The sequence below is a fragment of the Diceros bicornis genome, chromosome 8 (assembly GCF_020826845.1).
Source record: "Diceros bicornis minor isolate mBicDic1 chromosome 8, mDicBic1.mat.cur, whole genome shotgun sequence".
In the NCBI taxonomy this organism is placed as follows: Eukaryota; Metazoa; Chordata; class Mammalia; order Perissodactyla; family Rhinocerotidae; genus Diceros; species Diceros bicornis.
Genome location: NC_080747.1, coordinates 31,959,179 through 31,974,504, shown reverse-complemented (window position 1 = coordinate 31,974,504; position 15,326 = coordinate 31,959,179). Strand labels below are relative to the sequence as shown.

Genomic DNA, 15,326 nt, shown 5'->3' with positions numbered 1-15,326 from the left:
CTAATACAAACCTACAGTGTTATCTTTAGAGGGTCTCTTACATGGTATTCAGGGATATGCATATGGGAACTAAGAGTATTTCCTCTATCTGTGAAATTATTTATTTAATATGACTTTATCGGTTATATTTGTAGCAATATTGAGAATAACTGTAGAAAATACCTGAGAGCTTATCAAAAATTACTTGACATTTAGCTTTGCAATGTCGTCAGTGATTCACATTGAGAAAGAGACATACATATACATAAGCGTGCTTTGTCAGGTACCAGCTGGTGAAGACCTGGGCTTTGTTTGGACAATAGTTTAGACAGGGAAACACAGGATGAAATGGAAAGGAAAGAAATGAGGTATTAAGCTAAATGAGGAATGTAGCCATTATGAAATAACCTACAAAGCAGAAAACTCTACCAAGCTTGCAAGTTACTGATATCACGTAGAACAGTGTCATTCAATAGAGCTTTCTGTGATGACAAAAATGTTCTATATCTGCACTGTCCAGTGTGGTAGCCAATAGCCACATGTGTCTATTGAGCACATGAAATGTGGCTAGTGCAACTGAGGAACTAAAATTTTAATTTTATTTAACTTTAGGTAATTTAAATTTAAATTTTACATAGGCACGTGTGGCTAGGGGCTATTTTACTGGATAGCACAGATTTAGAAGGCTAGTTCAAGAGGATAATTTTCTTAGACTAAAATGAAGACACAGTGTTCTCACTACACAAGAAGCCAAGTCTCAGTGAAATCTGTGGGTATTTCTGTTGCCCTCAGGGTTTACCAACTGGTCAAATCTTGGGTTGCTGCTAAAACCACGGTATGTGAGAAGCCACTTAACATACTGGCCACATGGTGGTACAGGCTTAGAACTCATGTGCCACATGCCAACCCTCTTGTCCCCTCAAATAGCCATTCCTCAAGGTTGCCTGGCTATTTGCTTTTCTCTTGCTACATTCTCTCCCTTGGTGAATCACATTCCTTTCTCCACCAATTTCATGTTGTGATTCTCGAATATCTACCTCCAGTCCATAGAGACAGAAAGCAAATTAGTGGTTTCCAGGGGCCAAAGGGAGGGGGAAAGAGTAGTGACTGCTAATGGGTATGGATTTCTTTGGTGGGTGATGAAAATGTCCTAAAATTAGAGACTAGTAATGGCTGTAAAGTGCTGTGAATATATTAAAAACCCCTGAACTGCACATTTTAAAAGAGTAAATTTTGTAGTATGTGAATTTTGTGGTATGTGATTTATATCTCAATAACACTGTTATAAAAAGAGTTCTACATCCAGATAAGTAGTTCTAACGGCCAGCTAGACATCTCTTCTTGACCAAAAGGAAATGAAAGTCCAAAAGTCCAAAAGTCTTGTCTTGTCCAAAAGTCTTACTGTTAATACTAGATCTTCCTCTTGACTTTGGTGTTTCTTTTAATGGCACCTAGATTTCCCCAATAACCCAAGCATAAACCTCAGAGCTGTCATTAACTAAACCTTCACTCTCTCAAGAATATATAATATTAATACCTGCCATTTATTGAGTGCCTATTCAATCCAGGCTCTTTAAATGTATTACCTCCTGTGAGTTAGATATTATGAGCTCCATTTTACAGACGAGGCAACTGAGGCTTAGAGGTCACACTTTTAGTAAGTGGCAGATTTGAACTCATGTCTGACTTTGAGACTGAACCACGATAGAACACTATCTGCAACGCCACCTGCCTCTTCTCTTAGATTCAACCAGCACCCAAATCCTAGAGGCTCTTTATTCAGAATCCATGTCCTTTCTCTTACTTCTCTTCTTCCTGCCACCCCCCTAGATCAGGTCCTCACTATGGTTCATGTTGATGATTTCAATATTGGGTTCACCCCTCTACTGTTGCTCTCCTTTTCACTATCCCATCCTTCCCCATCCTTCATCTCACTGCTCTAAGTACATCACTCTCCTGCTCAGACATCCTCAGGGTTTCCCACCTACTACTGAGATGAGGCCACATGCTTCAGCTGGCATCCAAGGACCTCTGTGCTCTGATCTCACCAGGCTTATGTCCCACCATGCCCTTCCAAATCCTTAAACGAGACGATGTAAGTATGTGGATAATGCCTGACATTCGAAAGACTCTCAGGTGGCTGTTGGTTCTATATGTTGTCTTTTACACATTTAAGGCCCAGTTAAAATACCCACTTTCGCCATTTTTTTGTTCCTCCCAACTGGATATAATTTTTCTTTCTCTGAACTTCCAGAGTGCTTTGTGTCTATCTCACCTTGGACAGTCACAATCCTCTTTGATTAGAGTTACTTGAGTGTTTCCTTTTATATTGTAAATTCTATGAAGACAAGGACCTTTCTTTTGTTGTTCTCATAGTACTTAACATGAACATGGTGGGAAGCTCAACAAATATGTTTGTTGAGTTACATTAATATTAGTGTAGAGATTTAAAATTAAAATGCAATTGGAAACGAAAGCAAGCAGAAAATGCCTTTACCTCATTTACTGCTCAGGAGCTATCTCACGGCAAGTGTTTCCAAATGACCCGCATCGTCTTTGTTTTGTTCCTTCACCTCCCAGCTAACTGAGTTAGAATGTCTCTTTTTAAACAAAAATCCTTGAATTCAGTGATAGAACTCCTGCAAACAAGTCTACAGATGAGAAAGGCAACAGATGCATACTTCCCTTTAGCTGGAAGTTTAGGATATTCAAGGTTGGAGATGGTCTGTCAATGAGTATGGTCAAAGCCTAGTTGAAGTAGTAAAGAATGACACAAGGTCACTGTACAGAAAAGGGGTAGTTACTGTGGTTCCTGGGAGGGGGGTGGAATTGAGGGAGGGTATTTGAAAAGCTATTGTCATTTGGAAGATTATAAAATCTTTGTGAAAACCTTGAGTCAGGATTGGTCTAGGACGGGGGTTGGCAAACTATAGCCTGCTGGCTAAATCTTGTCCTCCATCTGTTTTGGTAAATAAAATTTTATTGGAACACAGACACACTCATTTGTTTATGTACTGTCTGCAGCTTCTCTAGCATTACTACAGCAGAGTCGAGTAGTTGTGACAGAGACCATATGGCCGGCAAAGTTGCAAAGCCTAAAATATTTACTATCTGGCTCTTTACAGAAAACGTCTCCTGACTCGTGGCCTAGGACCTTGCTCGATTGCCATGGCCTAAAGAGTTCTCTGTCCTAATTTATCTTATCCTCGCCTGGGTCCTAGGGCCATGACCCTAAGGAGAATGGGCCCATGAATAAATGATATTCGGACATCACTTTTATTCCCATTTTCTGTTCATCAATAGCTGGTCATAGACACTGTCTGATATTTTAATTTCTTTGTAAGATAGTTTGAAAATCCTTATTATTAATCTGGATTATTAAGAAGCTCAAAACTATTTCACTTTTCTATAAGCAGAAACATGAATAAACCAGCTATGATGAACATTTGTGGGCAAGTAAAAAGCATTACAGACACTGTGTTGGGTATGCTTTGCCCTAAATGTGTTGCGATAGTGTTCATAATGCTAAGATATTTCAGCATATACCATGTGACATATGTGTGCATTAGTTGTAATTTATACCCTGGGAGTGATTGGTTAACATCTGAGTTACCCTATTCGGGAATATACTCTCCAGAGATCTTTAGTTAGCATTTCAAAGTCTATAACTGAGTGTTTGCCTCTTGAGGGGGTTCAACTATTACCTTCTCTGATCAGTACTCCAGGGTGTGCTAATAAGCATAAGGGATATTAGAAATCATTTTTTGCTGATGAAATGCATAAATGGTGCTTAAAATATGTCGACTGGCAAGAAATAATGTACAGATGCTTTCTGCCCTTCTATTAGTAAGGCAAAAGATTATATTGAGTCCAGTAGCTTATTGCCCTTGGCAGTAGAGTTTTTTTAGTTCTTCTAGCTGATGTGGGAGAACACCAAAGCCTGATTAGAAGGTTAGCTGAGTCCTGCCTCTAGACCAGTCCTCACCAGAGGCCTAAAAAAACAGAGTGCTAGGACTGCAACAAGCTTACAAGAACAAGCTGTATAACCAAGCCCAGTCGCTAATATACATGTGCGTGTGCGACAGAACACCATTCGAGAGCTTGGATTCATAATAATATTGCTTTTGGTAGGGAGGTTGCATGGGAGGAAGCCTACAGCCCTCACCCATTTCTCATGGCCAAACTGCCTTAGATCAGTTCACCTCAATTGTAGAAAAATTGCTGAAACGAAACCTCTCTTCTCTGCAGCTGCTCTGCATTCAACCAGCAACATGGATCCATTCTTTCAGTAATACCCAAAAAGTCAGCTGTAAGGTATTTAACTGATACCATTAAGAAATATTTATGGATAACTTATAAATTTCAGAAAGACTATATTTTTACATGTTTAAATAATAAAAATGGTCACCATAATGTTCAGCCCTACTTGAACTTTTAATTGTACATATCTCTAATCTATATTCACTTCCACCTGTTACAGGTCTACATTTTTCCTAAACCAAAACCAAAAGCAAAAAAAAAAAAAAAATCTTGTTTGCTTGTTTGCTCTGGTAGACCTAGATAATCTACCCTAGATGTTATTATGACAGGAGAGATTTAATCATATGTAAGACTGTGCCCTTTTGTCTGAAGCCATTAGAAATTGTGTGTTCTAAACACACAGCTGTTTCTGAGCAGTGACTGCTGGAGTCCACCAGGACACCAGCTGTGATGTGCTGTTTCCTGGGACAGTCCCCATCTCTGCCTGGATGCCCCACAGGCCACCAGACTTATAAACCTCTCCTGATTTATGGTTTGGGATGTTGATCACTGCAGCCATGTCCTGTGGCTTTGATGCTAGGGAGACTCAACCCACAGAAACAAGGAGGCTTCTTCAGCAAACTCCAAGGAGAGGAAGATTGGCACATAAAGAAGCCTTTGTGGGCTGAGAATAAGTTAGTTTTTCATGAGTAAATACATTCATCACCTAAAACGCTCTCAGAACTATGCTAGGTATTGGAGCAGCAACATCATAGCTCCAAAAATAAGTTTAAAACGGAAGCCATGGTTACTATCCTTCAGAAAATGAATATTCTGTTTTCATTTTTTTCCTGGTCAGTGAAGGTCCAGGAAACTATTTCAGCTAACACCAAATGTTTAAATGATGATGCAAAACAGCACATCAAATAAGGGAAAGATGGACCTGAACTAGACTGACCTTCTGCAAGAGAGAACCTTGAACGTGGCTTTGACATGGTTATTCAGGCATGATGGGATAAGAGAAAGTGCATATGCCCAGCATCAGGAATGAATTCTAGATATTCAGGATGAAAGTCTGTGTGGCCAGGCCAAGAGACTGCATGAGGAATAGTGAGGGATGGGAGGGATGAATTCTGAGGCAGAAAGAGCCTTGCTCTGGTCCCACCTCTCTCTGTGGGTGTACAACTCACTCCTTCCTGTCGGGCTTCCTCACTTCCTCCTCTGTAGAGTAAGGCGGGACAAAACGATCTGGATACTTTGTTCTCAAACACCAGACTGCAGGACTGGGACTGGTCCATGATGACAGAGAAAAATGAGGACAAGATAGCGAGTTTTTCATCAATCTAAATTTATTAAATGTAATAGACTGCCTTCATCTTGCAAAGTTAGCCTTCATGCTCTTCTTGGTATTAAAATGTCTTTCATTTTATAAAATAGTGGTGCGGTGGATAGATTTTTTTTTTAAATGGCCTCAGTTGGCAAAATAAGAATTTGGTAACACAACACCCTGTGTGAAATCACTGCCCCCAATTTTAAAAAGTGCTGGTCTGTGAAGGACCAGGAACAAAAACTCTGGATGAGAGGTTCTTAATCAGGCTGCAAGAGTTCCTACAGAGCTTGACAAGTACACGCCCAGGCCCCACTCTCTTTTCTTCCACTCTACACGTCTGTCAGATATTGTTCTGAAACATATATGGGACCTATGTGCTCCCTTGTTTAAAACCCATTAGGTTTAAACACCTTTGCATGGCATCTGTGGCCCCTCATAATCCAGCTCCAATCTCTCTATCCACCGCCTGTAATCCTCAACACACCCTACACTCCTGCCTCACCAGACTTGCCATCATGGCCTTCACAGCTCATCAACATTCCCAGCTCCTTGTCCAGGCTGCCCTGCCTCCAACTGCCTGGCAAACTCCTATTTGTTTCCCAAAATCTAAGGTCACTTTTTACTCTGAAATTCTCCTTAATGTGTCCCACTCCTTCCAAAGAATTAATTGCTCCCTCTTCCACGTTTTTTGCGATACTTTGCATGGACTCCTATGGCATTTGTAAGGAGTATGTATTTCTATGTCATTCTCTCCTCCAGGACTGTGACCAACAAGCACCTAGCTTGGTTTCAGATCCTCACTTATGTACTGAATTGAAATATATTATCTGAGACTGATTAAAGAGAAATAATGTTTGATGTAAGCCTTGTCTTATAAATAAATGGCTACTTATACCAACTGAATCCCTGAGAGTCAGGAAGGCCCCCTCCCACCCTCAAATTCTTCTCTTCTGGCTCCCTTGTGCCTCAAATTCCACCCTGAAAGTCTCATTCCTTTGCTTAAAGCCTACAATGTAAGGAGTTCATCAGATTCTTTCCTGAGCTCAGGTTTTGATGGAGGAAAGGAAGGAGAGAGTGTGGAATGAACATGTGTGAGGTAGGAAAGAGGCCACAAGCATGAAAAGAGAGCAGAAAGAGGACTCTGAGGAGAAAGCCTGTCTCATTCTGTTACCTCAGGCTGGCTGAGGGCTTCTGAAGTTCGAGAGACATTGATTTTAAAAGCCACCTGCTTGTATCCCTCAAGATGTTTAGGATGCGAACTGATGGGATCAGTAGGGCACAGACATCGTCCTTACAGCCCACACAGAGATGTCTTCCTGCTCTAGGAAAGGGCAGTGAAGTTCAGGAGCCTGATCTGAGAGGGCTGGAAATACTCACCAGCTTGCAGGGGAGAAGATGAGAGGATTCGGGGGTGGGGTAGGGAGGTGTCTGGGAGGCTGGGGTGGGGAGTAGGTAGGACTCAACCTGAGGCTGCACATGGAGGTGGTGCCAGCTTAGGGCGTTGGCTGGCTTGGAAGAGCAGGCAGGGCTTGGATCTGCAGGGGGCGGGATGATGAGCTTGGGTGGGAGGTCAAGGCCTGAGCTCAGTTTTCCAAAGCCAAGGGCAGGCGAATCTCGGGATGGAGGCCTTTGCCTTACGGGGACCTGCTCCCTCTGTGCCCTTGGCTGCGGGGGCCCCGCAGCCTGCCTCTCTGCCCGGGACCAGAGACATTGGGGAAACTTTCAGACTTGCTTGGGGCCGGGACTGGATACTTCAGGAAGACAAGGCAGGCTCCGCGGGGGTTCACGCCGGCCGAGGGGGCAGACCCAGAGTGCGGGCGTGTGGGTGTGTGCATGAGCGTGGACCCGGAGCGACACACACTCACACACACACACTCACACGCCCGCACCCACGCAGGGCCCTCGGCCGCGCCGCGCGCGCCTCCCCGGACCTTCAGCCCGAAGCCCGGTCCTCCCGGGTCCCGCGCCCGGTGCCAAGTCCCTGCCGATGACTTCTCACTAACGCAGCGGGGAGGATTCGGGGGCCAGGACAAGGAGCGACGGCAGGGTCTCCCCACCGCCCCGCTGCGGCTGTGCCCGCATTCACCCCTCGCCCGGGGAAGGGGATGGGGAGAGGGTGCCCGGGGCTCTTACCGCTCAGGCGGCCGAGTGCGCGCAGGAGCGCCCGCGGGTCCCGCCCCGCCACGTCGGCAGGGCCGGCGGGGACGCGGCCGGAGGGCGGGCCGGAGGGGGACAAGGGGGCGGAGGGGCCTGGGGGCCCCGCCCCGCGTGCGCCCCGCCCCTGCCCCCGAGCGCAGCTGTGGCGCCCCCGCTCCCCCTTCCCCCAGGAGGGGAGGGTCCGGGCTGCGCTTCCGACCTTGCCTGGGAAACTTTGCTTGTCCAGCTCTGTGCCCGCGGGGAGAACCAGAGGGGCGCCCACCCGGCCCCGGGCAAGTCTCGGGGTTCTCCGGATCCGTTTTCTTCCTTTAAAAGCTCCCGGAAAACCCCGCAGACAATTTCACCGGGAAGAGGTCACTCAAGTTCAGCAAGAGTTTGCGGTCCCCTGATTGGGCGTTAAACAGGGTAAGCTTTCCCTTACCTTGTTTGTGGGAGTGTATTAATCAACCAACCAACCAAAAACACTTTATAGAAGGCCAGTTTGGAAATGTGGATCAAAATTCAAAAGCATTAGCTTTGGCCCAAGAATTCCACATTTGCGACTTTGTCTTAAGTAAACAGACAAAAGTGCAAATATGTATGTACAAATATGTGTGTATGTAAAGGATGTTTATGGTGGTTATTTACGCTAGGGAAAACCTGGAAATAATCAGTCCCACAATTAGGGATAGATGAAGTAAACTATAGTAACCTCAAACAGTAGGATATGCTGTAGCCATTAAATATCATAACTGTACATCCGATTTGTTGACATGGAAGGAAGGCAGGTCTTAGCTGAATATTAAGTCGAAGGCGGGGTAAGCTTACAAAAGTGTGTGTATAGTATAAACCCATTCTTATAAATATGTATGTATGTATATATATTTTATATAAAAGTTAGGGAAAATATAATTTTAAAAACAGTGATTCTTTCTGAGTTTTGCAGTTGTGTTGGCAAACTGTGTTCCAGGTGTGACAGGTGTGTTTTGGTGTACCATAGACACAAAGGCCACGCCTGTGACTCCTGCGCTTGCCTAGGGAGAGCAAGCACCTTTGCTACACCTGCCCGTCTCTGCTGTGCTGAATGGGGACAGGCCAATCCGGATTCCCTTTTAAAGGGCTGGTTTCCTTTTCTCCTCTGACCCAAACCACACCTTTCCAATAAAAGAATATCAACCAAGCAACCCTAGCAACAAGTTTTATTGCCAACTGCAAATTATGCCCTTTTACTCAAATGTTGCTGCTTTCAAGCCCACCAGGTTTTAGTTCAAAACTTATTTTTTTGCAACTTAAAAATTTGTTATTCATTTAAAGAATTCTGGAGTATTTAAAACATATAGAAAAGCAGAGAATAATATGACAAATACCTGTTTGCATAAGAAAAAAAGTAAAGAATACTATGACAATATATAGATTTAACAAATTTTATTTTTTGCCATATTTATTTTAGAAGCTTCTTTTAAAAGAAAAAAAAAATGTTACAGATATGTTTGAAACCCTATCCCTCCATTCTTCACCTTCCCCAGCAGTAACCATTGTCCTGAGGTTGGTGTGTATCCTTCCCACCCATATTTCCATACTTTATTACACATGTCCTCACCCATAAACATTATATAAAATTATTTTTCAATGTTTTAAAATTTTATAAATAACATCCTATACACTTGTTTACTCAACATATATTTGAGAATCATTCATGTTCATAAATGTAGCTCTAGTACATTCAATTCAAAGTCTTTATAGGGTTCCATTGTATAAATACGCCACAATTTATTCGTTCCACAAGCAATGGACATTTAGCGTGTTTCATGTTTCACTCACATATTAGTACATGTAGTGCTATATGCTATATTACATATAGTGCTGCAAAGGCCATCTTTGTATGTTTTCTTGTATCAGGCTAGAAGTGGAGTAGCCAGTTCACCTTCGCTAGATATTGTGAAATTATCCTATAGTCAGTCATTCACTGAACAAACTTTTTTGAGCATCTGCTATGTACCTAGAACTGCTCTAGATGCTGGGAATACAATAAGGAGCAAAGCAAAGTCCTGCCCTCAAAGAACTTACGTGCTATTGAAATGGAGATAGAGTAACTAGATAGTATATCAGGTGGTGGAATAAAGCAGGATATAGAGTCTATAGGGTCTAGAGAATGATGGGTGGGGGCAACCACTGCCGATAAAGTGACATTTCAGTGTAGATTTTAAAGAAGTAAGGGAGTAAACAATGGTGATACCTGGGGACATTTTCAGGCAGAGGGAACTGCGAGAGCAATGTGGGAGCATGCTTGGTGCACTCACAGAATGGTAAGGTGGCCAGTGTGGCTGGAGCAGAGGGAGGATAGGGCAGAGTGGACGGAGATGAGGCCAGAGCAGTAGTGGAGACTGAGAGATGGGGCAGACTAGGCAGTGCCTTGCACACCACAGTAGGGGTTTAGCTTATACTTTGAGCGAGAAGAGAATACTTACAGCTTTTAAGTAGCAGTGTCCCATGATTCTAGTGTCTGGTTCTAATTGGGTTGGGATGGGGTTGGGTGGGTGGATGGGTGGAGGGAAAGGCGGAGGCAGATAGACCAGTTAGGAGCCCATTGCAGTTATCCATGTGAGAGACAATAATAGTTTGGCCACCGTGGGAGTGGTAGAGGGCGTGAGAGGTGTTCGCTTATGGATATATTTCAAAGAAAAACTCAACAAAATTTGCTTATGGATTGGATGTGGAGTTTGAGCAAAAGAAAGAAGTTATAAATTACTGCAAGGATTTTGACTTGAATGACTGCAAGAATAGAAGTATCATCTACTGAGATCAGGGCTGCAAAAGGGGCAGTGTTGGGGTTTGAGGTAGTGAGAATTCAAGCACTTGGTTTTCAACAGGAACAACTTAGCAAATGTTTAGCAGGCAGTTGGAGTCTGGAATTCAAGGGAGAAGTCTAGGCAGGAGGTAGCAGCTGCGGAGTCATCAACAAATAAATAGTTTTTGAAGCCATGGACCAGGACGGAGGTGTATAGAGTTGGAGAAGAGAAGAATCCAAGACTGAGTCTTGGGTGTTCCATGTTAGAGAGATAAGGAACCCAGAAGGAGACTGGGAAGGAATGCTAATGATTCAGCAGGAAAATTGGAGGGAGGTGTGTGGGAGTGAGAGTGGAGGAGGGGAGAATGGGGGTCCAGAAGCCAAGTAAGAACACTTTTCAAAATCTTTTAACTGTGTTAAATGTTGCTGATAGTTCAGATGCAAATTGAGAATTGACCCTTGGATTTGGCAATGTGGACGTCATTGGTGACCTTGACAAGAGCTATTTCTCTGGAGTGGTGGGGAGGGAAACCTGATTGGAGTGGATTTGAGAGAATGGGAGAAGAATACTGGAGACGGTGAGTAAAACAACTCAAGGAGTTCTGGTGTAAAAGAAGAAGAGATTGTCGGTTAAAAGGAAGTGATTTTTTTTTAAATGAGAGAAATTGTAGCATTTATGCTAATTGGAATCATACATTAGAGCAGAAAAATGATGACGCAGTAGAGAGAAGATAATTGTAAGAGTGATTTCCTGGAGTAGTCAAACAGGAATGGGATTCAGTGCCACTGGGGAGGAATTGGCTCTTGACACAGAGAGTTCATTCAGGAGACAGAGGAAAGTAAAGTAGAACAGTTGTAAGTAAGCTAGTAGAGTTTTGCAGGGAGGATGTGGAAATACTCTTCTGGTTGCATTAATTTTCTTCATGAAAAATGAAGCATCATCAGCCGAGAGAGAGGAAGGGAAGGAGGTGTTGGAAGCGTAAGAGAGAGGAGGAGGTGTAAGACAGGAGAGAGTGAATGGGCTAGGGCAGGGGAGTAGGAAGTATGGTAGGATTGCTGCTCCCTCTTGAGGTTGGGACCCAGTCGTGAATTTCACGTGAGACAGTCAGCATGGATGTGTATTTCTCCAGCTACATTCAACTGCTCAGGCTCAGTATAGCCCAGTGGTGAGCTGGATTTAACCTGGGTTGAGGAGAGAGGAGTAGGGTAGCTGAGGGTGAATGCAGAGGGCTGATTAAAAGGATGGATCATGATCTTTCAGTCTAATCCAGTGGGGCTGGGGAATTGTTGAGATTAGAGGGAAAGGATTGGAGGTGGTAGCTGTAAGGTGGGATGCTGGCAATGGAGATTATGGAGAGGGTACAGCCATTGGGAATAATAATATCTAGGGTGTAATAAGGGAATGCACAGCTGAGGTAGGTTGCAGGACAAGATCATTAGAAGAGAGAATATCAAAGAAGTAAGAAGCCAGGGGAATGAAAGAATCTCTACATAGCTATTGACATCACTGGAATTATAACAGGAGTGGTGTTGGACTTAGACAGTAAGCGATGCTAAAATACTCAATGAATGAGGTAGTGATTGGTTCTGTGGATGACTGCAACCAGGAGGAGTAGGTTTCAAGGGTTGGAGGGAGAAACAGTGATCTGGAAGTAGCAGTGAGAGTCAGACACTTTATATCACCTCCAGACTCTAAGATGTGAGGGGTGCAGTTGAGAAAACAGGGACCACTAGAGGGCGATGTGTTCAGGAAAGAGTTTAGGTCTCAGAGTGCCCTGATCTTCACCGGCCTGGAATGGAATCTCCTGATGGGCTTTTAAAATAATACTGATGCCTGGCCCCATCCCAGACCATTTAACTAAGAATCACTGGACATGTATGAGAGTGTTCCCTCATATTTGAACCAACATTTAATATTATTAATTGTTTTAATTTTTGTCCACCTCAGGAGTGTACAGTGGTGTCTCCTGGTTGTTTTAATTTGTATTTTCTCATATTCTAATGAGGATGTATTCCTTATCATATGGTTGACTTATTTCCATTGCCTTTCCTGTTATCCATCTGTTTATATTCTTCACTAATCTCCCCATTGGGTTTGTTAGTCATTTTCTTATCGATTTGTAGGAATTCTTTATATATTTTGGATATTAATCCTTTTATGGTTATGTGTGTTACAAATATTTTCTCCCAGACTGTGGCTTGTCTTCTTTTAATTCAGCAGAAGATTTCAGTTTTAATATCAGTATTTAATATCTAAGTTATCAATTTTACTTCTTGTGGTTTGTGTATTCTATGATATTGATAGTTTTCCTATGATTTGTTTCAAAGCTGTTGGTAGACATTAATATATATCTACTGATTTTCCAAGGAAAGAGAAAGGCAGTTGCCCTCTGTCCGTATTGAGACGGTATATTCACTGTCCTTCGACTATGTTATTTTACTTATCCCACCCTGATACTACTTTATTTTTATAAAGTAAAAATGCATAAAATAGTAGCATGCACATATTTTAAAACTTCAAACAGGACAAAAGAGCATAAAATGATGAATAAAAATATGTCTCTCCCTTGGTTCTTCTGCTCAAAGGTAATGGTTTCTTACGTATCCTCTCGAAGAAAAAGATTTCTATGCATTGATCAGCCTCTGTATGTAGACCCTTGTGCTAGTTTTCTGTGGCTGCCATAACAAATTCCCACAAGTTGGGTGGCTTAAAACAACAGAAATTTATTCTCTCAGAATTCTAGAGGCCAGAAGTCCAAAATCAAGATGTTGGCAGGGCCACCAGCTTCTGGTGGATCCAGGCATTCCTTGGCTTGTGGCTGCAAGACTCCAATCTCTGCCTCTGTTTTCACATGGCCTGCTCCTCTCTCTCTGTGTCTCTCCTCTCTGTGTGTCTCATAGGACAGATGGTGTCTTATAAGGCCCCATGGGGTGATGCTAAAGCACACAGATGCAGAGGATAGATTGCATCTGGGTTCCAACTCCAGCCCCACCATTGACCAGCAGTGCAACCTTGGACAGTTACTTAACTGCTCTTCCCCCCCTGTAAGTGGAGATAATGATAGTGCTTATAGCACCTTTATGAGGGTTAAGTGAGATAATACTTGTAAAGTACTCAGAACAACACCTGGCAAGAAGATAACCTATATAAATGTCTGCCAGACCAGATTTTATGCAAATGATGTCACACTCCCTGTACTGTTGTACATCTTACTTTTCTTCACTCAATAGTATATCCGGAAGTACTTCCGACTCAGCATGGGAGAACAGAAGGCTTGCGTAGAATTCCAAAGCTCCTTGCTATAAGGACTTCTCTTCTGTGTCAATCAGTATTCCAGCCACTTTATGTTCTTATCTTCCCTACAAGTCACAAGTACTCACTCCCATTTTATGGATGAATAATCGTCTCTGTGAGGTTAAGCAACTTGCCCAAAGCCACATAGCTAGAAGGAGGCATTGTGAGGAGTTCAGCCCAGTACTGTTTGTTTGTTCCACTACCATGCTGTCTTCCACATTACCTGATTTTTGTGAGTTTTGTCATCTTCTTAAAGACATTTCCCGGAATTATAACAGCCTCAAAAAGAATAGACTCCTTGTTCCTAAAAACCAGCGTTATTATGCAATGCCCTAAGAAGCGTTTGTTAAAAGTCACTGTGTTACGTGACAAAATCTGCACTGATATGTGTGGGTGTGTATTTTCTTAAAGACTTTAGTCCAATGTTGCTTGAAATTCTCTCAGAACTACAGCTGGTTCCTTTCTCCTCTGCCTGTTTCACAGTTCTGGTGTCCCAGTGTCACAGATACCCAGATACCCACTGCTCTCTGTCTCCTTTTGCTGGTCCAGCAGAGACCCATCCACTCCTTGCTGACCCTCCCAGTCCTGAGAAGACTTCCTCTTATATTTGATGAATAAGAACTAATAGTAAGAAGCTGGACTTTCCCTTCCTCCTGAAAGCAGAAGTGATTCTTACCCAATTATCCAGCTTTGTTGTGGGTCAAACTGTAGGGTCTTAACTTGTTTTTTGTAACAATGAGGAAATGCCAGACAGTGAGATTAATTATAGAATGATTATTTAACTTGTATGTTCGGTTCTTTGCAGAACCTCAGTTAAGTGGAGAGTCTTGGGGCTAGGTATCCTGGCTGCCTGACATATCTGGTTAACCAAACACCTTCTCTTTGTATCAATCCTTTTTGATGTCGTTCTAAAATTATCCTAAATGGCCTTTAGAAAGTTGATTTTTTAACTAGTCCTGGAGGATCTCAGTGTTATTTATTATTCTAGGATCTAGAATTAAAAATTAAAATATCTAATAATACCAAATGGTCAGAATGTGGGGAAACAGGATGCAATTTCCCTCAGATGTGGCTATATATGTATCAACTACTAAACTGTCCTTGAAAGTTTATTTTTTAAAAAACAAATCTTGGCGGCCGGCCTGGTGGCATAGCAGTTAAGTTTTCGTGCTCAGCTTCCGAAGCCTGGGGTTTGCAGGTTTGGATCCTGGGCACGGACCTACGTACTGCTTATCAAGCCATGCTATGGCAGGCGTCTCACATATAAAGTGGAGGAAGATGGGCATGGATGATAGCCCAGGGCCAATCTTCCTCAGCAAAAAGAGGAGGATTGGTAATGGACGTTAGCTCAGGGCTAATCTTCCTCACCAAAAAAAAAAAAAAAAATCTTGAACGAAAACTTTTTTATTTTAAAGTATCTCATCCAGGTAAAATAATGCTCTGAAACTGCTTGATAGTGTAGTTACAATTATTTTGAAAATGTTAAATATTGTGATAATAGAAAACAGGCAAAGTTCTTAACTTTCCACTCTGAGTTTAACATTCAGGCTGCAAACTCT

At 42.8% G+C, this 15,326-nt stretch overlaps 2 protein-coding genes across 4 annotated transcripts in view; one reads left to right on the top strand and one right to left on the bottom strand.

Annotated features, from left to right (window-relative positions):
* FAM114A1 (family with sequence similarity 114 member A1) overlaps positions 1-7,725 on the bottom strand; it is a 69,629-nt gene extending 61,904 nt beyond the window's left edge. For all 3 annotated transcript variants that reach the window (XM_058546887.1, XM_058546890.1, XM_058546889.1), the window contains exon 1: positions 7,682-7,725. The gene's annotated coding sequence lies outside the window, so the exon portion shown is untranslated. The remainder of the gene's footprint in view (positions 1-7,681) is intronic.
* Positions 7,726-7,856: 131 nt separating this feature from the next.
* TLR1 (toll like receptor 1) overlaps positions 7,857-15,326 on the top strand; it is a 44,630-nt gene continuing 37,160 nt past the window's right edge. Inside the window, exon 1 of the mRNA XM_058546884.1 lies at positions 7,857-8,110. The gene's annotated coding sequence lies outside the window, so the exon portion shown is untranslated. The remainder of the gene's footprint in view (positions 8,111-15,326) is intronic.